Source organism: Bos grunniens, chromosome 3 (genome assembly GCF_055505025.1).
Source record: "Bos grunniens cultivar Pamir isolate PY7600 chromosome 3, Bosgru_T2T1.0, whole genome shotgun sequence".
Taxonomy (NCBI): Eukaryota; Metazoa; Chordata; class Mammalia; order Artiodactyla; family Bovidae; genus Bos; species Bos grunniens.
Window position 1 is genome coordinate 64,564,825 of NC_141167.1, and position 24,767 is coordinate 64,589,591.

The following is a 24,767-nucleotide window of genomic DNA, read 5'->3' on the forward strand; positions in this document are numbered from 1 at the left end:
ATATATAGCAGATGCAGAAGCCAGTAGATATGAGTGAGCTCATTGTTCAAATGTCTTCTTTTGGAGAGAGAGAGAGAGCAAACGAGAGAGAGAGTAAGCGTGTGTGTGTGTGTGTGTGTGTGTGTGTGTAAATAATGACCTCCCAAAGATGTCCATGCCCTAACCCCCAGTGCCTGTGAATGTGTGATGCTACCTAGCAAGGGAGAATTAAGGTTGCAGATGGAATTAAGTTTGCTTATCACTTGACCTTAAAATCAGGAGATTAGCCTGAATTATTCAGGTGGGCCCAGTGTAATCACAAGACTTCTTAAAAGATGGAAGAGGAAGAAAAATCAGTGTCAGGGGATGCAAAGTGAAAAAAACCTCAACTTACTGTTTCTGGATTTGTCAGAAGCGGGCCAAAGAATATGAGCAGCCTCTAGAGGCTAAAAAGGTAAGAAAATGGATTCCAGAGAGAAACAGCTTTGATGACACCTTGATTTTAGCCCAGTGAGACCTATTTCAGCCATCTGACTTCAAGAACTGTAAAATTATAAATCTCTGTTTTGTCACTGTGTTCGTGGTAATTAGATTCAGCAGCCATAGAGAACTAATATGGGGGTGGGAAAGGATTGGGATAGGGTGGTTCTCTAGCTCACTGGGCCCCTCCTGCTGAGAAGGTAGGAGACGTATAAAACCTCTGAGTGATTTTGTGAACATAGACAAAACATTCAGTGGCTACAAGTCCCTGTGCCTAGTACCACATTCTACCCGAGAGGTAAGAGGCGGGGGGAAATGGGAACACTCTGGGCTGGCCCTTGAATCATCCTGTGCTCCACAGAAGCAGGGAAAAGACCTAGACTTTCTTCTGCTGCTGCTGACTCTTCAGTTAACCTCCCATTTGCAGGCCCGCCCTTTAAAGCCAAGGGCACATACATGAACAATTCCAAGTTCTTCCTTTGTTTCTAGGCCCCTCTTGACCTCAGACTCTTCCTCTCCAAACAGAGCCCCGGTTCTAGTACACTAAGCCTCTCAGAACTCCTCTTGTCTTTCAACCCCATCTTTTGTCCTCCCAGAGCAGGCAGGTGTGGCTGGCTGGCCTAACAGCCTAGGAAGCTGATTCCTCTTGGAGGGGCAGCAAACACCAGTCTGCCTTTGAGATCTGCTGAACCACAAGGAGACTGCACTTCACTCTGTACGTGCCTCCCCCACAACCCCTATGGCTCCATTACTGAGCATCTGACTGGTGGTTGGGTGGGGAAGGGGAGTAAAATCAACTCAGAGGAAAAGGAGTAGGAAGCCTCCTTTGGTTATAAACTCAGCTGCATCCCCCCAGCCAGCTTTTCCAGCAATAGAGCTGATGTTTTGATCCCTCAACTGGTTCTAAACTTACCACGCAAAAGGGTACAACTAATTGACCCCAACAGTTACTCATGAGCAGAGTCTCTTTGAGAGACTCAGAGTTCTGAATTCCAACATCGCCTCATGGGGAGAGAAATATGAGTGTGAATCTCTGCTCATTACCAAGTGTGTGATGTGCAGCAAATTAACTTCTCTTTCATTTTCTTCATCTCTAAAATATAGTTAATAATAGAGCCTAGCTCATGGAATTGTAAGGATTAAATGAGATGATCCTGTAATAGACACTAGTTTATAGGAATGGTAGGAGAAAGCAACTATTACTGTTAGCATTATTTTTGTGGTTATAAAAGGATGGTGAAACAGACCCTTTCTGTGATAGTTTCAACTTAAGACAAGTGCCAATTTCTTCAGTTTTTCGTAGTGAGATGCTGGCCACCAAAGCAGAACATGCAAAGATGACCCAGAACTGGTGTTCCAACCATTCGTTGACTGATCATCAGAAGATTAAGAGGCCAAAAAAAGTAGCAGAGATTAGAGAGAAAAATTCTTTCAGAAGAATTTTGTGTGTGTGTTCGCTGGCACCCTCTCCCTCACCAGCAGGTCTGAGGAGTTTCCCAAAGACCTGAGGAGTTGCATGGAAGGGTGGCTTAGAGTTGTCTTCCAGGACTAAGAGGAACTTCTGGAGAATCAGTGGGACCCCATAAGAGAATGAGTGGGAAAGGGTCTGCAGAGCATCAGAGGCTGGAGGTGGCCATAAGCATCTGTGCAGAGGAGGACTCAGGGTCTGGGTTAGCAGAACTTCAGGAGAGGACCAAGCTATGAAGTCTGCCAAAGCCAGAACCCCTCTCTCTACTTCTGATCTTGAAGTAATGTCCAGCTTGGTAAAGAAATTACAGAACCACCCTCACCCTCGGTCACAGATGACCACGCCCAACCCAGGGGCAGTTCCCTCCCTAACCCCTTCCTCCCTGCCCATCTTTCACTCTCAAAGAGCCCTTAACCCCTTAGCCCCACCTCCACCCCATCTCCCAACACTGGGAGCAGGAGGGGAGAAGTGCGTTGGTGTTTTCAATTGTTAGGTGGAACCGGACATGTTGGTTCCTAGACTGTGTCTCTTCCTGTGATTAGAAATGAACAGAGACTTATTTCAGCCAAAAGGATAAGCTCTAGGGCACCTGAGATTTCACAGGGATGCAGGGGACAATAGCCCACAGTGTTGGTCTAAATGGGCAGCAAGGCAGGAACAAATACAAGTATTTTCTAATGACACTCCTTATTTCTTACTTGTTAAAGATACTGATTATGTTATTTATACTGTCCTCTTCACTGTTTTTTATTTCTAGCTCCATGGACACCCAGACAAGCTCTTTTCAATGAGAGCTTCCACCTCCTATCATTGTTCAAGCTCCTACCTTTAAAAAAAAATACATATTTATTTATTTTTGGCTGCACTGGATTTTTGTTGCTGTGGGAGCGCTTTCTCTAGTTGCCGTGAGCAGGAGCCGCTCTCTAGTTACGGTGGCTTCTCTTGCTGTGGAGCACAGGCTCTAGGCTTGTGGGCTTCAGGAGTTGCAGCCTATGGGCTCGGAGGTTGTGGTGCATCAGCTTAGCTGACTGGAGGCATGTGGGATCCTCCCGGATCAGGGGTCGAATCTGCATCTCCTGCACCAGGTGGACTCCTAATCACTGGACCACCAGCGAAGCCCCGAAGCTCCTACTTGGTGAACTTCCTTGGATCTCATGAAAACGCTTAGGAATTATTCCAAACTGCCAATTGAAGGCCTCAACTAGAGGCTGAAGTTGCTGGAGGTCCTCCTCCAAAAGGCCAAGAGAGGAAGGAGCAAGGAAAGGGAAGAGTTCAAAACCAAACCAAACCACAAAATAGCAGCTCTTCCTGTGGAAATGTAGTGCTTTCCCCCTTATTTTAATAATATAATTATCAAGGTTATCCAAATATTCATTATTGGAGTCCTTGTAGTTAGAAGATTGTGGAGGGACATGAAAGCCATGATAACACAAAAATATTTGTTCATGAACACCCACCATAAATCCCACGAAGCCCTTTTTGGCTCAGTCTTCTGATGACTGGGATATTATAAACATCTGACAGGACAATGCAAGCTATGCAAATCTGTTTCAAAGTCAAATTTCAAATCTTGCAAAAGATCAAGAAGAATGAAGTTGGAAAATCGCTCAAATCATAGCAATGAAAAATAGGGGCATGACGGAGGTGCACCAGTTAACAACAGGAAAAATTAAGAATCAGCAGAGATAGTGACCCCAGAGACACTTCAAAGGGAAACATACACCTATCAACCACTATAAGAAGCCTTTGGGAAAACTCATGAAGCACTTGCATACTTTTGGATAAATGTCCTTTCAAGTAAGATTGGCCATGAAAGTAAAATACAAAGCAAAAAAGGCAGTGCTGTTGTACAAATATTTTGAAATTTTTTTCCCCAAAATGAATGGCTCGTCTTTTTCAGTCTAAGATTGTGTATTTGTAATTATAACTGAAATTGCATTTAGTATAAGACTTTAAAAGCTTAATTTCATAATTTTCAGTTTTATTTCTCAAGTTCAAGCCCCAAACAACCCTTTCTCCCACCTTCTGTTTGTTGTAAATGTTCTGTCTTAAGTAGTTTCCTATTAAGAGGTTGTACCAGAATTATACAGTAATGAAGAACTTCTGCTCCTAAAACCCCAGTCTGAAGTACATTCTTTGCATATGGAGAGCTTCTTTGAGATCAGAACCAAAGGAGACACTTGATTGACACCTGCATGACCCAGAGGGTCACTATGGGGAATCCCAGGACCCAGTCTCAGGGATCCCCACTATGAGATTTTAAGTGACACACACACAAAATGTATATCCCCTGTATTATTATTATTATTTTTTAATGTCTGTTATTTGCATCTTCTCTGCCTGGAAACCAAACTTCCTCCCTGTTCAGTGAAATACCAGGTGCTGGTCTTCCCTGCTGGAGGCCCCTTCCTGGCTTCCCAGTCTCTGCCCAGCCTTAGCCTTGAAGGCCTCTGAGGCAGAAGGAGGATTCCAGCCCCAAAGAAATGACGAAACACCGGACGCCCAGCTTTTCAGCCTCTCTGAGTGTTGCAGGAGGTGGGGGTGGGGGAGGGGTTGCTTCCAGACTTTGTTGGTGGAGGTGGGAAGAGACTTTCTCCTGTCTCTGGACCCCGCCTCCCTCTATCCGTTGCTCAGAGGTTTGGGATATCTGGTCCCATCACTTCATGGGAAATAGATGGGGAAACAATGGAAACAGTGGCTGACTTTATTTTTGGGGGCTTCAAATCACTGCAGATGGTGATTGCAGCCATGAAATTAAAAGACGCTTACTCCTTGGAAGAAAAGTTATGACCAACCTAGATAGCATATTGAAAAGCAGAGACATTACTTTGTCAACAAAGGTCCGTCTAGTCAAGGCTATGGTTTTTCCTGTGGTCATGTATGGATGTGCGAGTTGGACTGTGAAGAAAGCTGAGCACTGAAGAATTGATGCTTTTGAACTGTGGTGTTGGAGAAGACTCTTGAGAGTCCCTTGGACTGCAAGGAGATCCAACCAGTCCATTCTGAAGGAGATCAGCCCTGGGATTTCTTTGGAGGGAATGATGCTGAAGCTGAAACTCCAATACTTTGGCCACCTCATGCAAAGAGTTGACTCATTGGAAAAGACTCTGATGCTGGGAGGGATTGGGGGCAGGAGGAGAAGGGGACGACAGAGGATGAGATGGCTGGATGACATCACTGACTCGATGGACATGAGTCTGAGTGAACTCTGGGAGTTGGTGATGGACAGGGAGGCCTGGCTGCTGCGATTCATGGGGTCACAAAGAGTCGGACACGACTGAGCAACTGAACTGAACTGAGAAGAGAAATGATGAAAGGGGGTTTCCCACATGCTCCAGTTCTGCTAACCACTCCTTCAGCTGACACCTACACCCTCTTCCACTCAGAACCCAGATGAGTCAGGTTCTTCTCTTCCTTGGTATGGAGGGAGGTAGGGAAGGCTTTGACTGCCTCCTAGAGGTCACAGTGTGTCCTGCACAGTCTAAAGGGCATGCTGCCTCTGCCCAACTTTGTGACCTCACCCACCTGAGAAGAGAGCCCCAATCTAGAACCACAGCTCAAGTGTGCAATGTCAGTTCCATTTCAGTTCCCATTCTGCTTGGTGGCAGACACTTCTGGTTACTTCTAGATTGTTTTCTATCCTTGGGGATTGTGTCCCTATTCTGGATGGTTCGTTATTGCCACAGTAGCACAGAGGGTGGTGGTGGTGGTGACAGGAAGTGGAAAGAAGGGGCCTCTGTCCCAGGTCATCTGTCCACACCATCCTCCCAAGTTCCCACTCTGTTCCCGGTCACCAACCCAGTAGGTTTGCAGCTGCACTAAGTTACTCCCTGTAGCAAGACCTGTACAGAACTGACTCATTTCTGCTACTTCCCACCTCTTTTGAGGAACTGGAGGGATTCTGCCTCCTTCCCATAGAGCTCCTGAGCTGTGGGGGCTCCAGGGAGCAGTCACAGTCCTCTCCATGTGTGGGCTCCAGGAATCACTCAGTTGCTGCTGCGCATGCAGGGCTGAGGGAGGGACAGTTCCCCTGCGATGTTGCTATTCTGGGGCATCAGGGGAAGGGCAGAGGTGCCCTCTGTTCTGTTCCTGAACCACTCTGGTTTCCTTCATTCTCGTCCTGCATCTCAGAGGCAGGACCCTAGTCAGGGTCTTCTTATTTTCCCTCTGCTCTCCTTGTCCCCCATCCACTCCGGGGACTTGATCATCTCATTGTAGGGTTCACTGAATCTTTTATATTTTCACATTTGAGTCTTAAAACCTAAACATTTGGATCTTGGTTGCCCTAGTTCCACTGGGACAACCTTCCTTCAAGATAGGAATGACTCCTGGCCCACTGCCAAATGTGGGAGAGTCACCATGAAACGGAAGTAGTAACTAGTGTTTTTATCAACACAGCATCCACCTATACAATAGACGGACACATACCATGGGCCACGCATATACAGACCTGTGCTGTGGAAAAGCAGAGCCTGTGCTTCACGAATATGCAATTACAGGCTGTAAAGCCTAGAGTATTCCATTTTGTTGGTAATTTAAACCTGTAGTTACACCTCCTTGGCCCAACTCAAAATGTAGATGTTTTTTCCCTTTTGAGTCGGTCACTGGGCAGTTTCAGCTTTCTGTGAACATTCATTTGGAAAAGAATCTCAGCTTGTTGTGAATAGCTAAGTTTATTCAACATATAAATCTCTTAAAACCCATGCCCTTAAATGCTTGTGGTTGTGTGGGATATTATCAGTGTCAGGGATGAGCAGAGTTGAAGGCATTTGGGGTCAGTCTACTTTCTTTAAATCTTCTCCAAACATTTTAGGTTTGGCAAAACCTGAATTGCATTTTGCCAAAACCCTGTGCCTGTAATTTGTAAACCCCTGTGTATTTTCAGGGAAATGTAGTCCATATGTTTCTGATTGATTTACACTTAACTCATCTAAGCGTTGTTTTGCTAGTGTTATTTAATGTCCAGAGGGCCTCAGAGCCTGTTTATGTCTGTCTAAGCTGCTTTTTCCCCCATGAGACTTGGGAAGAATCTGTTTTGCCAAGAGTAAACTAAGTTGAACAGGGCAGTGCCCCTCCAACCCCCCTACCCTGATCCTCCACATTTGGATCAGACTAGGGTTGTGTCTAAAATACAGATCTGAGGAAGCTGCATGGGGCTTTGAAGTTGACCAGACACTCAACACTGCACCAAGAGGAATCAGAGCCCAGAGTCTCCCCACTGGGCACCACGACCAATAACACTAGCACCGAGACCAGAGCTAGGCCAGGCCGACTTTCCAGCCTGGCCTGTCCCTAACGGCACTGGCGCTCAGCTGCCACTAGCCAAACACCCTATCTCAATGGTCTCTTCTATTAGGACATGTTCATGGAAGCTTCACTGAGAGGAGCAGGGAACAGTGAATAAAAGCTATCTACTCTCTTGCTAGATCTGAGATAATATTGTAGAGCAAGGCTGTGGTTTTCAAACAAAACAAACAAAAGAAATCCTCAACGAGCGTCCCACATGACTGAAACTTAATTTTAATAGTCTGCATTTGCTTCGCAAATGAGTCCAAAAATTACCAAGCCACAAACACTGGAAGGAATCCTACCCACTGCCAGAAGAAATACCCTGGGCAGAAGAAATCAGGCCAGCCTCCTTCTGCTCCACTGTGGTGGAAGTAGGGTGAGGTGTTGCTGAAACTTAGATGGCACCCACACTTTTGGTAACACGATAACTAGAATTGGGGACATAGTGCAATTCTATGTATGATTCATGGCTGAGGGACATAGCACTTTATTTTGGAGGAAGAGGTTTAATGTGCATTTCGGTCATGTTCAAGTGAAGTGTATTTGGAATGAATTTATTAGATAAAGAGGTTTTGGGTGGCTCCATAAAATACCGTGGTGGGTTGTCTCCCCTCAGTGCAGAGTTGCATCTCTGAGATTACTATGGCATTGACTTGGAGGTCAGCCTGAGATGCTCCTATTTCTTGTCGGACTCTGAAAGAGTCCTAGGTTCTAGGTAAAGAGGATACAGGTATAGCAATTAACTGGGGGACAGTAGGCTGACCCTGAAATGTGGGAGCAAGTTAGAGGCTAAGGACAAAGACAGCTCAGACACCCTACCTCCAGGGTTTGAGTATTTTATTTTGTGCTGTCTTTTGTTGTTGTTTACTCGTTAAGTCGTGTCTGACTCTTGCAACCCCATGAACTGTAGCCCCCCAGGCTCTTCTGTCTATGGGATTTCCCAGGCAAGAATACTGTAGTGGGATTGCATTGTCTTGATGCTTTCAGAAAATCTTGATCACTGTTGTAGGTTGGTCTTGATTATGTTCTGGTTTAGCAGAGGGCCTGTGTTTATGCTGCAGGGGATCCAGAGGGAACGGGACACAGTCAAGAGCAGTATGACAAGTGACAAACAGGCCTGAACTCGAAAACATGGACGTATTCCTGGGAGATTCTCAGAAATACCTGAGATAGGAAGAACTCTCTGAGACTGGCTTTGCAAACTCTGGGCACGAATGCTGAATTAAGAGCAGAGAAGTCTTAAAGGCCGGAGAAGCCAGGGACATCAGCCACGTGGGCTGCAGCTTCTCTTGGAGCCAACGATGTGCTTGTCTGGACTGGGTGTGACCCCTCAGGCCCCACTGTACAGTTTCACTGAGCTGCATTTTAGTGTCGAGCCATCAACCACATTACAGCCTGAGAAATCCGTCTACGGTTAACATGCTGGGAGGTAGTCCCTTACAACCTTACAGGCTCCTTTGGTGGCTCTCTAAGGAGAAACTTCTTCCTGATCTTAGATTAGAAGTAGTTTAACTTCTCCTTATGGCCTGGTTGCATTTTATTTGTTTATTTGCTTTTTCTTTTTTTTCATTTTTAAGTTATAAAATTTTACATGACTGACTTCAGTTGTGTCCAACTCATTGTGACTCTATGGACTGTAGCCTGCCAGGGTCATCTGTCCATGGGATTCTCCAGGCAAGAATACTGGAGTGGGTCTCCATTCCCTTCTCCAGAGGATCTTCCTAACCCAGGGATTGAACCCGTATCTCCTGCAGCTCCTGAATTGCAGGATGATTCCTACCACTGAGCCACTGGGAAAGCCCTTTAAAATTTAAAAAATGTGGCAAAGTACACTTAACATAGAATTTACCATCTTAACCATTTTTAGGTTTACAATTCAGTGGCATTAAGTACATTCATCATGTCATGCAACCATGACCACTGTCCATCTTGTAACTATTTCCTTCTTCCCAGATTGCAGCCCTGTACCCATTAAACATTAACTTCCTGTTTCCTTGTCCCTCAGCCACTGGAAACCACCATTCTACTTTCTGTCTCAATGAATCTGACTACTTCATGTAACTCATCAGTGGAATCATACAGTATTTATCCTCTTGTGACTCGCTTATTTCACAGGCCTGGTTTTTTTTTTCTCTTATTATGGTCACTGAATTCTCTAAAAAATTGGATCCTCCCTACGCCCACCCTCAACTTTTTGTTTGATCATAGCAACTAGAAAGCAAGGTCAAATCTATGCCTGATTGGGATTTTTGTTAGAGTTTCATCTTTTATTCCATTTTCTTTTTATTTCTAACCTACTTGTAGTTTATCATACATGCATTCTGCTGAAAGTGTCTCCAGTCCACTTTGAAACAAGGAAGGGCATACATTTAAAATACCCACAAGTAGGTAATGGAAAAATTTAGGGGATCGGGCCAAACCCCTCAGTGAAGTCTGGTCTCCAGGCCAGCAGGATGCTGGTCCCTGTGGTTGGGGCCATCCTGCAGAGATGTGCATGGTGCTATAGCCTCCGGGAGCTTGGCAGGCCACTGCTGGTCTCTTCACCAACTCCCTCTTCTCTGAAGTCAGTGCATTCAGGCCATGGCTTCAAAGCCCAAGAACTTTTTTTTAAAAAACAGATGTACAAGCACCACCTACCTCCCTCAGGGACTCCACTTAGCACTTTCTCTCCAAAGTGAAAGCTTTGCATGCTGGTGTGGGCTAGCCACTTGGACCGGGGTGCAGAGGAAGTTAGGGGGTAGGCTTAGGGCTGAGCCTGGGGTTGGAGATGAGGGGTACGGCTTGAAGGAAGGAATGTCAAGGCTATTTAAAGCTAATGCCACCAAGTTAGGACCTGAGTTATTTTTATTGGAGTTATATTTCCACATGAGAGATTTGTTGGTAACCCTTAGGCTCTGAGAAGTCCATTTCTTTTGGCTCATCCTGGGCCCTCCTCATAAGTCTGATCCAGTGTGGATAGGGTCCACAGGGCTTCTCCTCATAACCTTCACCACCTTCAAACCTCCTTGATACACATTGTCTAACTTCAAGAAGGTTATCCATGCAGGCCATAAGCAGGACAGGTCTCCAAACGCTGTAAGGGTTGAAGTGGGGAGTCTGTGGTCAGAAGACTCCCAAACCCCTCTCCGCCACTCGCCAGCAATGTAGCAAGCCACTTCACCTCTCTGAAACTCCATCTGTTCCTCTGTTAACTGCGGACGGTAATCCCTTTTTCTCCGAACTATCGTCAGATTAAAAACATCCTTAATAACATGTTATTATTGTAATAATTCTTCTGGAGAACAACTGTTTATTATACATGATCACCTGAATTTTTAGCTGGCACCCAGCTCTTCTGCACCAATTTTATCTTTGTCTCGTGACCTAATTTTTTAAAGTCTCAGTGCTGATCCTTGAAAGGTTTTCTGGACCACTGGTTTCCAAACCTGGCTGCACATGCAGAGCTTTGAAAGGTATATAATGTGGACACTAAGGAACCAGTGTTTTTAAGTTGCTTTCCTAGTGGTTTGGTTTTGTCCACAGATGGAGTTTGAGTTGCTCTTGCCCTGATCCTCCCTCTGATACCAGGCAAGGATCTTGTTCTTTGTTTCCAGATGGGTGGAAGCCTGGGGGCCTTTCACTGCCCCACTTTCCCATCCTATTCTCTGTAAGAGCTTGCAATGACCAGGCACCCATTCCTCCGTCTCCCAGCCTGTAGCTCTACCCTCCTTCGGGAGGTTAGTTTAGCCCTTTGTCTCTCTTGTGATTCTCTGGGGCTCCACTCTTAACTCCGGCCCTTCCTTCCTTCGCCACACTTTCTCGCATCTGGAGTTTGGGTTTATTTTTCTTCCTGCCTAACTACTTCTAATATACTAAGTCAATAAACAGATTCTCTGTGGTTACATATGGCAAACAGCTGAAATTTACAGTTGAGGGTAAAATTTCCTCATTTAGGGGGGAAAAATCATTTCACAGATTTAAAAAGTGGTCATTCTGATCTCCAGAGCAAATAAAAGTGTTTTATAACCTTCCACAAAAGCTTATGCCTTGATTAAATTTTTATTATGAATTACTAATTAGAACAAGGAAACACATAGTCCTAAACTTTTGCTTAAATTTGCTCCAGATTGAGATACAAACCGAAGGTGGCAAGAAACCCTGAAGGGGAGGTTTAATGATGAGCGACTCACATAAACTATCCGAGCACTTTCATCTGCCAAAGGCTGCGAACCAGTCAGTAAACCAGCCCACGTGGCCAGGCCCAAACAGAGGCCAGTAATGGACCCAGAATCTTCAGCTGTCCTCCTGGGTTCTGTGTTGGGTTTCATGGGGGTGTTTGGACTTTGGACACATACGCTATTCACTCCATGAATGCTGTGATTAGAGTGGTGGGGGTGGTAGGAAGCGGAGTAGAAAGGCAGCCTGGTGTCTCAGAGTTTGAGTCCGAGGTCAGGGGAAGCGGTCATCATGCTCACGGTTGAGTGATGGACTCAAGAGGGCCATCCAATACAGCTGTGGCCTGGAGACAGGGGCCAGTCAGTTCAGTTCAGTTGCTCAGTCGTGTCCGACTCTTTGCGACCCCATGAATTGCAGCACGCCAGGCCTCCCTGTCCATCACCAACTCCCGGAGTTCACTCAGACTCATGTCCATCGAGTCAGTGATGCCATCCAGCCATCTCATCCTCTGTCATCACCTTTTCCTCCTGCCCCCAATCCCTCCCAGCATCAGAGTCTTTTCTAATGACAGGGGCCAGGGAAACAGCAATTCAGCTCATGTTCTCCTTGCCAAGCTTTGCCCCTTGCTGTAGGGCTGTGTCCACTCAGAGGAAGAGGCATCTTTTTCTGATTTGAACAAGGGAGTCATATGCTGGTCAAGCCTTGCTTGGAGGCAGATAGTATACTATGGGGTGGATAGGAGGGGTGGGCCTGCCTTCTTCCAGAAGAGGCATCTTTTTCTTAGAATACAGAGGGGTGGTTGGGCATAAGGTGACCTCAGATTTAACCAATAGATGCTAGGGATGCAAACATGAACCAGTGTCTGTCTTCAAGGAGCTCACAGTAACTCAGGGAAGAGAAAAACAAGCAAAGTATTACAACACAGTGGTGACAAATGAGGTCCTAGAGGTCTATGCACATGACTACCCAACCAGACGGAACTGGACAGGAGAGGATCAGGGAAGCTCTCTTGAGGACGATGTTTCAACGAGTCTTGAAAAGTGGAAGAGGGTTGAGAATGAGGCCGTGAAGAGTGGAAAGGTATTGCAGATAAAGACAATGCATCATGGAAGCAATGGAGGGTGGAGAGAGGTCTTCCTGACCAAAAGGAAGGGATGCTCTCAGAGAAGACATGGCGATGCTGGGAGGCTCCCCACCATGTGTAGTTGTGCTTCAAGCCATTGTCAAATAGAATTTTCTCAAAGAAGAGGTGAGACCCATTCCCTTTCCCCACTGGCCAAGGTTGGAAGGCTTAGGCAAACTGCCAAGTCCCTGCGTGCTTGGCACTAGATGTGCCCCAAGGCTAGTTTCTTCCCCTTCGCCATTTCCTCCTGCGCATTCATTTCCAATACGAAAACAGGGGTAAAAGACATAAAGGTGTTGCCAGTGGTAAAGAATCCGCCTGCCAATGAAGCAGATACAAGAGAGGTAGGTTCGATCCCTGGGTTGGGAAGATCCCCTGGAGTAGGAAATGGCAACCCACTCCAGCATTCTTGCCTGGAGAATTCCATGGACAGAGAAGCCTGGTGGGCTACAGTCCATGGGGCAGCACAAAGGTCAGACACGACTAAGCACGCATGTTATGATACCTGGTACATGCACACAGGTGTTTTTACTCAACGAGGAACTAATAAAAATGTGAAACAGAGGGTAATGACTTGGCTTTTTGGCGATGGGCAGCCCCCGGGGATCCTGTGTCCCCATCTCTGAGCTGGTTTCTGAGAGCATGTTGAGGTTGCAGCAAGCAGCTGGCCTCCTTGGATTAACCACTCGGGAGGAAGAGAGGAAAGGACAGCTCTTCAGTAGCCCAGGAAGAAAAGTGTTATCTGCCTATCTTTAGGGGTTCACCATCTCTCTGTGTGGATTTCTAGGCTTCCAGTCATGCATAGAGAAGAGTCTGCATGGAGCCTATGTGGCATGAATTTGTCTCTTGTTTATCCTGAATTCAGCACTCATGGAACATGGCCTGTTGACAGCACTGCTTCCCAGCATGACATCACATAAATAAGTTTGAAGATACTGCTTAATAAGAACTCTGTAAAGATAAGAGAAATGGTAGAAAGAATTGAAGGATGTTGTTTCTTCCCTAATATCTGCCATGAATCACTGCTCACAGGGAAGACAGAGAATAGAGGCACTGGGGCACCAGGCCCCAGAGGGAAGGAGGGCATCGCTTTAGTGTGAGGCTGGGCTGAGAAGGAGGTGGAGGGCTGTGAGGTGGCCTGAAGAGTGGGGTGGCACGGTTAGCCTTTCCTGGCGTCTAGTTTTGTAATCCTCTGTACTGAGTAAATCCATCAGAGTGTTGCATCCACTCATTAGCTAGCACCTAATAAACGCTTACAGTGAGGGCAGCACAGTGGGGGAGCTCTGAGAGAAGACCCTTCTGTCACTACAAAGGAATGACCTCAACCCTCTGGGATTCCTCTTTCCAGAAAAAGGCAGTTCACTCCTCCCTTAGTATCCTGGGGCACTGGTTCCAAGACCAGTATCCAAGATACCAAATATGTGACTATCCAAATCCTGGGATGCTCAAGTCTTTCATATAAAATGGAGTGGTATTTGCAAATAACCTATACACATCTTCCTGTATAATTTAAATCATCTCTAGATTACTTATGGTACCTGGTACAACATGAATGCTATGTAAATACTTGCGACAAATTCAGGTTTTGTTTCTCCAAACTTTTTGAAATTTTTTTCCCAAATGCTTTTGATCCACAGTTGGTTGAATTCATGGATGCAGAAGACTGACAGCACTTTCCCCCTGTCCCCTCCTAGAGGAAAGGGAAAATCAGTTCAGTTCAATCACTCAGTCGTGTCCGACTCTTGGCGACCCCATGGACTGCAGCACGCCAGGCTTCCCTGTAAATCATCAACTCCCGGAGCTTGCTCAAACTCACATCCATCAAGTCTGTGATGCCATCCAGCCATCTCATCCTCTGTCATCCGCTTCTCCTCCTGCTGTCAATCTTTCCCAGCATCAGGGTCTTTTCCAATGAGTCAGTTCTTCTCATCAGGTGGCCAAAGTATTGGAGTTACAGCTTCAGCATCAGTCCTTCCAATGAATATTCAGGACTGGTTTCCTTTAGAATTGACTGCTTTGATCTCCTTACAGTCCAAGGGTCTCTCAAGAGCCTTATCCAACACCACAGTTCAAAAGCATCAATTCTTCAACACAGGGAAAATAAGGCGCACGATTAGGGAGAAAAGACTCTCGAGAAAACAGTGCTTTTTTCTTTTCTTATGAAAGTTCTTTCCTGGAATGTAGCTCAATTACAGGTCCCCAAGAAGGCAATGGCACCCCACTCCAGTACTCTTGCCTGGAAAATCCCATGGACGGAGGAGGCTGGAAGGCCTCCATGGGGTTGCTGAGGGTCAGATGCGACTGAGCGACTTCCCTTTCACTTTTCACGTTCATGCATTGGAGAAGGAAATGGCAACCCACTCTAGTGTTCTTGCCTGGAGAATCAAAGGGACGGGGGAGCCTGGTGGGCTGCCGTCTATGGGTTTGCACAGAGTTGGACACGACTGAAGTGACTTAGCAACAAGGGTTCCTCAGGTGGCTCCGTGGTAAAGAATCTGCCTGCCAATGCAGGAGATGCAGGTTCGATTCCTGGGGGAAGAAGATCCCCTGGAGAAGGAAAGGGCAACCCACTCCAGTATTCTTGCCTGGAAAATTCCATGGACAGAGGAGCCTGGTGGGCTACAGTCCATGGGGTTGCATAGAGTCAAACATGACTGAGCAACTGAGCGGTGAGCATGCAATGCACATGCAGATGGGTCCCCAAAAGGTCCCTGTAGGATTTTTTTTTGGTAAGAGATGGTGTCAGGTTGGGGCTTTAGGGCAGGTGATAAAGACTTTTGGTGGCCGCCCTGCTGAGCCCATTGCTTCCCTAATGGGAGCCTCTTCTTCAGGGCTGGGTGTGAGGGAGTTGGTTTTAAGGGTGGGGCTGTCTCAGCACCTGACCCCCAGTGATCTTTTTGGAGGAAGACTCCAGCCAAGCCCCAGCAGAACATTGCAGAAGCTGAGGAGTCTGCTGGCGGGAAGGTAGAAGAGTGGAAGGGGGGAATGGGCAGTGGATGTCTCACTTCTTAAAGACAGATGGAAAATAAAAGGCCTGTCTGCAGCCTATGGAAAGTGCTTGATGGTCCTCTCTGCAGGGCTTCTTTGTGAGGTGATGCTCTCCCAGAGCCAGTCGGAAAGAGTCTGAGGATGGAGGGATGTGACCACGGAATGAGAGAGGAATGTCAGGAAATGAGTCGAGGCTGGGAAGGGAACTGAGGAAGACTCTAAGTGAGGGACATGGTACTTCAGTGAAGACTGTGACCTCTGAAACCCTAAAGGGTACCGGCTGGTTTGATTCTGGCCCATGAAGTGGCTCAGTAGGGTCTTAGAAATTATTTAGCTTTAAGCCCTCAGTTTATAGTTGAGGAAACAGATCCAGAGTAGTCTGAACTTGCCGTTGGTCACATGGTAAGTCTGTGGCCCCGTAGGGCCCAAGATCTAAGCTGCAGTTCCTGGTCTTATCTTTGCTGGGGACATTTGAAGTTCCTTTAGCTTGCCCCTCTGAGGTAGGGGAAAAGCCCATGAAGAAAACTTTGACCTCAGAGTCAGATGATCTTGGGTTGGGGTTCCTACTTCACCAACATGTTTCCCTAGCCTTTTCAGACAAGGACAGAGCTCCAACCCCTGGCTTTCAGGCTGGTGACCAGCCAAAGGTCAGTGGGAAGAGGGGGTTCAAAGCTGATTTGGACCCTTTGGCGTGTCTTTTCAAGGTGGCAGTTACTGGGCAACATAACTCTTGAGGATGAGATAAACTATCTCAGATAGGAAGGGTTTATCTGTGAGGTTATTGCAAATATGCCTGACTCCTTAATCTAGTTCTGTCCAGATCTAAACTGGTAGCCAGATAAACTGTTTGCTGTCTGATTTCATGTATTTATCAAGTCTAAACAGTGATCAGAGGCAATTATCCTCTCCCAGAGGCCAGGGGCTCAAGAGCTAAGCAGCGCCCTGCAGACCTGGTTTCTGCTACAGACCCATAAGCTGTCACTCCAGCCCCTGCAGATTTTCTCTGCTTTCCCCACAATCCTAAATTTCAAAGGAGGTTTGATGTTCTAATGGATCTGTTTTGGTGTTCTCTTGCCCATAACTGAAAATAAAATCCCATGGTTTTTATAGGTGGATGAATCCTTTTTAAAGCCCCTTTTGTTACCACCATGGGGTTTGTGAGCACTAAAAGTGGGTTTTTAGGGACTAGAGAGACCTTAGATCAGAATTTGCTGATTGTGGAAGGGACCAACTGACACTAGGCACAGCCCCTTCATTCTGTAGATGGGAAGCCAAAGCACAGAGGGATTCAATGCTTTAAGTAAAAGGAATGTGCTCTTTACAGTTGGGTAGACCTGAGCTTGAAGCTTGGGTTTGACACTGACCTGCTCTTTCACCTTGGGTAACCTGGAGCCCCTAACTGCCTCATCTATCATGTGGAGGTAACAATTCAGACCTCATAGCATTGTTGTGAGAAGTAAAATTGGTTGCTCCCTAGTCAAGGTCACACAGATAATTGCAGGCAGAGCCAATATGAGGACCCCAGTATCCTGGCTCCCAGACCTGTCTTCTTTCCATTACACTGCAGGATTCTATGGAGAAGGCAATGGCACCCCACTCCAGTACTCTTGCCTGGAAAATCCCATGGACAGAGGAGCCTGGTAGACTGCAGTCCATGGGGTCGCTAAGAGTCAGACACGACTGAGCGACTTCACTTTCACTTTTCACTTTTACGCATTGGAGAAGGAAATGGCAACCCACTCCAGTGTTCTTGCCTGGAGAATCCCAGGGATGGGGGAGCCTAGTGGGCTTCCGTCTATGGGGTCGCACAGAGTCGGACACGACTGTAGTGACTTAGCAGCAGGATTCTTTCTGGAGGTCTTTGGCCATAAAATCAAAAGTAATAGTTCATCTTTGTCCCACCCAATTCAGTGTTTCTCAGAGGTAGCCCCTCCAGATGGTCTTAAGCTCAGTTCTTCCCTGGACTCTATATAATGACAGCATCTATATTTTTTTCACAATGAATTAATAATTGACTTGCCATTGTATTTAGAGAAAACCAGATATCACCTCATGGATGTCTCATGGAGAGGGAGCATCGTTTATTCCACTTATTCTGAAAAATTTTCTACTTAGTTTTGGAGGCAGCAGGAACAGGGATCTTGGGAAACTTTCTGCTCAGCCAGAGGATATTACTGGTCCACAGGATGACCGGTCTAGTTCAAAGTCGGGGCCTAAGGATGAAATCCCAGGACTGGAGTCAGCCTGTTCTGCAGCCCTCGCCAGGCGTTGTCTCCGCCTCAGACACTAGGTGGCGCCAAAGACACATCCTCGCCGCGCGAGGCGCGGTCGCAGCCTGGGAGGACTCGCCTTGGCGCCGCGGAATTCTCCGGGTTTCCACGCAGGGTCAGGGTTCCTTCCGGCTGGCCACCTCTCGCCACAGTGTCCTCCCATCAAAAGGACGGCTACTTTCTGGGGAAAGGCCTAGGTTGTGCTGCCGGGCGATGGGAGTCATGCCCCATTTGGTGTTAGGATCCTCCAGTTCAACATTATAAACACCAAAGGGCTAAGCTTGTTTGCTCCTCATCCGTCGTCCCAACCCCACCTCCCCCACCCCCGCCCCTCCTGTGTTATTAACGGTTCATTTGCTTTGAGTGGCATCGTTACGAAGGTTTGGGGGTGCTAAATATACCTCCCCATCTTTCTATTTTTAAAAGGCTGCAGACGTGACACAAATTATGCTCGCATGACGGGCGCCTCCGAGTTGGCCTAGAGAGGTTGCCGTGGGGACTGTGCAGCAGGAGGGAGTCTGCCTGGTGAGGATGTCACGTTGCTCTTCAGCCAGGTGCGTCCTGTACCCCAGTCTCCTCCGGCCCTGCCGTCGCGAGCGCCCCCTGGAGGCTGGCGGGGGAGTCGGGCACGGGCGCGGCCTCCACTTTTCTGTTCCCTTTCTGGGGATGCTGCAGAGATTCCCAGTGGCCTCTCAAATCGCGATAAAGTTTCCCCACTTCAAAGGCAACTGCAGTCCTTTCACGTCCCGGTCTGCATCGTCCTTTCCACCTCTCCCGTTTCTTTTGCCCCATCCAGACAAATGGCTTCCCGGCCCCACCGGGTTCCCTGCTGGTCCCAGCTCCCCCTCGCGCCTCCAGGTCTCGGCTCCTCCTCCAAAGACCCCCTCGCGGGTCTTGACGCCTTGTGCACTGAGCCAGGGGGGATCCGGGGCCCTTCCCCACACCATGGCGTCCCTCCATTCCAATCAGGAATTAAGCCACATTTGGTCCCTTTCCTTTCTACTCAAGGCAGAAAGCACACTTCAGGTATCTCTTTCTTGTGTACTAGGGCCATTAGGTCTGGTAGTGATTTGAGAATAAGGGTAGTTTCATTTCTTTTTTCTTTCTTTTTTTCTGCCCCAGAAGTTGCCTCTTTAACTAATAAATACAGTGCCCTAGGAGGAGTGCAGGCCTGGAAAGCTGATGGCAATTTCAACTACATTAAGCTTCAGCTGTGAGGCCAAGTGGACGCTAGACAGAGCGTGAAGAGTTGGCAGAAGAAAAAGGGAAAGAGAGAACCAGGAAGGGTTACAGGAGCAAAGGCCCCGTGTTTGCAGGTCTTAGGATGTCGAAATCCTGCCGCTGGCTCTAAAAGCCTTGGCGTCGTGGGTAAATTGCTTGATTTCTTGATCCTTGGTTTCCTGGCCTGTAAAATGGGAATACTACTGCCTACCTCATAGAGTAGTGGTGAAGATTATAAACTAATATGTAGGCAAAGTGCCCTCTGGGCAGATAAAGATGGCTGAAATATGATAGCTGTTAGCATGATCAAATTGAAGCCATTGCTTTAATTTCTAACCAAACTGACTTTACAGACGTCCAGAAGTATCTGCTTTTCTCCTCTTGTTTGGCATAAGGAATAACTTTCCCTGAATTTTGAGTGTATTCCTTTGTTTTATGGGCTATGATGTCCTCTCCTTGCTAGAAAGGAAGGGAGGGTAACTGGCTCCCCACCCTCCAAGACTCTTGAAAAGGAATTCCTGATGTAGCCATGCCACTGGGAGTAAATGATGTAACTCGGGGGCATGTCAGTTTACTCAGGTGTACCATGGGGATTTCACATAGGCCTCTCCCTTCCAGAAAATATTTTGGGACACCAAATATTGGTGTACCATTTAATGGGAGTGTTCCTGCGTGTGGCAGCAAGTCCATGTCTCGATGCTGCTGCTGCTAAGTCGCTTCAGTCGTGTCCGACTCTGTGCAACCCCATAGACGGCAGCCCACCAGGCTCCCCCGTCCCTGGGATTCTCCAGGCAAGAACACTGGAGTGGGTTGCCATTTCCTTCTCCAAAGCATGCAAGTGAAAAGTGAAAGTGAAGTCGCTGAGTCGTGTCTGACTCCTAGAGACCCCATGGACTGCAGCCCACCAGGCTCCTCCATCCACGGGATTTTCCAGACAAGAGTACTGGAGTGGGGTGCCATTGCCTTCTCCAAGTCCATGTCTTGGCTTCTGGTGAAAGTTGGGGTTTGTAAACTGAGCTCATTTATGAATAAATAATACAAACATGATTGATGCAGCTAGCTGTCCTCTAGTGCTTGTGACTCAGTTTATTCATGCTCTGCAACAGATGGCTCCTTTGCTCACCAGCAGCCTTAAACAGTGTTTCATTAAAACTGGCTTCACGATTATTAAAAGACAGCCCAATCAAAAGCTATACATTCCTCCTGTATGTCTGTATACACGGAGCCATATATATGACACACATTTCTAAGTGTGTGTATGCACATGCATGTGTGTATGTGTATGTATGTATTTGTGTGGGTATATGCTTAGTAATTTAATTAAATGGCATAAATTCTCGGGGAAAATACCCAGGAACTGGCTCCCTTTATGTTGCTAGATCAGAGTAGAGGGCACTTCCTGAGGGCGTGACGTCGGTGGCTTCTCACTCACTCCACAGTAGACTCCACAGAGCCCTGTCCCAGTGTTGAGAGTCACAGTCTTGGGACAGGCAAATTTTAACTTGCTCTGCTCTCAGGACGTCCCTTTTCTTCTCAGCAGTATAGAGGTGCTTGGGCTGGGAAGTGTGTGTGTGTGTGTTGCGGCGGGGTGGGGGGAAGTGTCCTTGCAAAAAGAGACATGGCCTCCGGGCTTTCGTTTCTGGGGCTGGCTGTCTAGCTTTCCTAATGAGCAAATATGTTCTCTTTAAGGAAACAAACAAACAAAGCAAAAACATCTATTCATCTGGATTTTATTCATTTGTTTTAAATACAAACAAACGGAGAGAGGAGACATGGTTATTTCTGCAGCAGCTATTTCAAATGCAACTTATTCCATCGCTCCAGGTGTTCCAATGGTGTTTGTCACCGTAAGACCCACGGGGCTAGTTCCGACCATTATACGGTAAGGCTTTCTTTCTTTCCAAAATTCCCTGCGTTCCTTTAAGGCCCATTTAGCTGCGGGTTTTGTTTATTCTCCCAGCAATCAGCATTTAAAATAAGATAAACAAGCATTTTTCCTGGTCTGTGAATCCCCACCGGCCAGCCTCCACCTGCACACCTGAAGTCAATGGGTCCAATTGAATTTCTTGGTAACCCATATCCCCTTCAGAGACCGGCTCCCTCCGTATACCAAGCTGGAAATAGAGAGCTTAAGCAGGGCAAATGTAATTTTAAGAATTGCTAATGATGCTAGGAATCTGCAGTGCAATTAGCATCATTGAATTTGGCGCTCCTCCGAAGGCACAGAACTCCTTGCCACCCTGCAGTGGCAGCAGCGGCAAGTGCCTCCTCGCATGCCTGGGCGGCCGGGGGTGCTGGCAGCCGCTTTGCACCCAAGTAGGAGCATTTGGTTAGGCTTCCTCTCTCTCTCTCTTTCTCTCTCTCTCTCTCTCTCAGCTACTGACTCCTTTGTCTCTTTTCTGACTTGCAGAGGGATGGATATGTGCATTTGTTATATTCTTAGCACTCAGTCTCCCAGTGCGTGCGTGTGTTCATGCTAAGTCACTTCAGTCATGTCCAGCCCTTTGCGACCCCATGGACTGTAGCCTGCCAGGCTCCTCTGTCCATGGGATTCTCCAGGCAAGAATACTGGAATGGGTTGCCATGCCTTTTGCCAGGGGATCTTTCTGACCCAGTGATCAAAGCCACATCTCTTATGTTTCCTGCATTGGAGGTAAGTTCTTTATCACTAGTGCATCTGGGAAGCCCTCAATCCCCCAGTGGAGTCACTCTATTTTCAGGGTAACTGGGGTCCCTGCTGTATGAATTCACTTTGCTCCCTTGGATTTCAGTGCTCCAGTTCAACCAGTGTTCCCCCTGTCCTGGAAACCCCAGTAATTCTGAAGCTGTTCATTGGCACGTCACATCTTAGCGGTTGGGGCACCCTCTGACCCCACATAACCACTGTAAGATATACTCTCGCTTTCTCTTTCCTTCTCTAACTTCCCTTTCTTTGCCGCTTTCTAAGGTTCAGAGGTAGTAGGAAGAGTTAAACGTAGCAATAGGAAGGGAGCCAGGAGAAGAGAGGGAGTGAGAAAGCAAAAAAAAAAAGAGAGAAAATGAATGATTGGATTCAAAATAAACCTTTACTTTTTCATAAGGAAATTATTTTTGCTCTCAGGAAAAATAGCGTGGGCCAGGCATGGAAACCGTGTTAGCTGGCTAAGAGGTTGCTGAATGTAGAATTTGATCTTGGTGGGTCTGTTCAGTTTAGCAAAGGTTTTGGCTCTGGGGATCCTCTTTCAGATATGGAGGCCCAAATCAGAAGCACATAGAGGGGAGCTGTTCTTCCCAGATTCCAGATGTGTCTGTGAGACAACACATTCTGGGGCAAATTGATTTCACCCTGGGGAAACTGGAGATTTTTCAAAGTTATGTCTGCAGAGCCGGCTAATGCAATTCCCCATTAGTGCATTAAAGTGTGCCCTTATTAATTCAAACATAAAGGCAACAAAATAAGCTGTTAAATTTAAAATATAATACATATATAATGAGGAGAATGTGTGAAAGCCTTATTCAAATGAAAATACAGGAGTGTTTGAACTACTGAGGTATCTTTTGTATTGAATTATGAGCATATGTAATAGATTTAATTATTAATTTCCCCATTGTTCTATGCACACAGACAGGGTTCAAGGCACAGTCATTCTCTGGCTTTCATAGATCTAATTTGTATAATTATTGCCTGAATAAAGAATTGCTCCAATTCCTAGCTCTCTTTCTTTCTTCCCCCTTTCTAAATAGTATTTCAATGCCGCATTCCAAAAGGGGAACACCTGCCACTTCTTCAAAGTCAGCTGATCATTTGGAATGATGGACGGCACGGCTGCCGATGACGTTCCCCTTTCAAGTCTCTTTGTCTAAGTGAATTATCGTGCATCCTTTTAATTTTATTGAACAAATTACATTTGTCAAGGTCTATCTTTGTAAATAAATGATAACTAGAGACACATGGATGCGTATTTCTGCTGTTCAAGGGCTCTTGTTCCATTTCTGGAAGCCAGATGAACATGGAACAAAGGAGAAACTTTCCTCTAAAAGCAATTATCTTTCTGCATTCCCATCAGTATAATTATATTGCAGGGAATTTTAAGAAGCTGTAGAAGTAGAATTGAATGCTTAAAACTGTGTTTGCTGAATTGCTATGCAAAAGTTGAGCAGGCTGTATTACATCACACGAAATAGTCTAACTCTCTTCTGGCCACATTTCTCCAAGTTTAGAGTGGGCCAGAGGCTGGGGACAGTGTGGAGAGGGGGTGTCGGGGAGGTAGGTCAGATTTAGGGGTTCATATGTTTCTTGAAAGGAATGTTTAATGACATTTATAAACACTGAGGGCTGTAAGCAAGCAGACTGGAGATATACACAATGAAAGTACCCATTTCTGGTCTGTTTGGAAAGCTTCTGATTTGCCGTTTTCCCTCAACCTGGAGCAGAAACATAGAAACTTATTAACTAACCCATTAATGGTGGTGAAATAAGAAGGGTATTCTTCATGAAATCATGGGAGAAGCACATACATTGCCCCCCAAAGCCAGTGAGCAGCTGGTTTAGAGAGATATTGAATGTGGTTTGTGTGGCTGCTGTGTCAATACTGCATGTCAACAAGGATCATTTCTTCATCACTGTCTCCCACAGACTTTAGTGAAGTAAACTGTATTGTCTCATCATTGATGGCTATCCATCAGGCTCATCTCTCCCCTTCCCAATTTTTACCAAACTACCTGATGGCCATTTGGGTTAGGGGGGAACACCTGTGTGAAATGAAGATGGAGCATGCCAGAACCATGGGTTGGCTTAGGACTGGGCTGGCAGGCTTTAAGTTATTAGACAACTGAATGTATAACACTTTAGAGATCCTGAAAAAAGAAACCCAGAGGCAGAGATGACCTTATATTTTCAAAGAGAGATGGATGGGTACTGTAATGACCTATATGGGAAAATAATTTATATAAAAAAGAATGCATATATGTATATGTATAATTGATTCATTTTGCCGTACATCTGAAACCAATACAACACTGAAAACAATTATACTCCAATAAAAAATTAAAAAACAAAATAAAAACAGGTGGGTAAAAGGGTAGGTTAAAAGCCAGGAAATAACATTTCTCATTCACAGGAGATTATGGAGCTGTGGAAGGATCATGGGCCTGCTGGTTGGATTTAGGAGCAGGTGTTCATTGGAAGGACTGATGCTAAAGCTGAAACTCCAATACTTTGGCCACCTCATGCAAAGAGTTGACTCATTGGAAAAGACCCTGATGCTGGGAGGGACTGGGGGCAGGAGAGAAGGGGACGACAGAGGATGAGATGGCTGGATGGCATCACCGACTCGATGGACATGAGTTTGAGTAAACTCTGGGAGTTGGTGATGGACAGGGAGGCCTAGCGTGTTGCAGTTCATGGGGTCGCAAAGAGTTGGACACGACTGAGCGACTGAACTGACTGACGGCCTCCTGCAACTACCGGAGGGGTCTGGACCAGATGATCCAATAACCTATGTTGAAATTCTTGGTCCAAGACTATGAACCCCATTGTATGGGGCATGGATCTCCACGGGAAAGTGGTGGAGGGAAGATCCAAGTACTGGGCCTGAGTAACTAAAGCTTTAAGAATATGCTGAAAAGTTAAAATGATTTATTTGCTTAACAAATGAGTCAAGTGTTTTGTATCTCCAATTTCTGTGTCTGAGGTTTGGTTTGGCGAGAGCTGAAATCCAAGGGATCACTGAAAGTAACATGGTCAGAAAGTGGTAGGTCTATAAAATAGGCTGAAAATGGTACCTTGGACATCTTTGTGATGGAAAAGACTCCT

The 24,767-nt window shown here is 46.4% G+C and overlaps 1 long non-coding RNA gene across 9 annotated transcripts; it reads left to right on the top strand.

Annotated features, from left to right (window-relative positions):
• On the top strand, window positions 1-22,904 carry LOC147375729 (uncharacterized). Of its 9 annotated transcripts, XR_015160394.1 has the most exons (7): window positions 17,583-17,949; window positions 18,179-18,306; window positions 18,875-19,120; window positions 20,663-20,855; window positions 21,384-21,626; window positions 21,745-21,858; window positions 22,697-22,904. It is a non-coding gene; the product is annotated as an uncharacterized LOC147375729 (long non-coding RNA). The 9 variants fall into 9 exon arrangements; XR_015160392.1 differs by lacking the exons at window positions 17,583-17,949; window positions 18,875-19,120 and adding an exon at window positions 1-433; XR_015160393.1 differs by lacking the exons at window positions 17,583-17,949; window positions 18,875-19,120 and adding an exon at window positions 597-757.
• The last annotated feature ends 1,863 nt before the right edge of the window (window positions 22,905-24,767 follow it).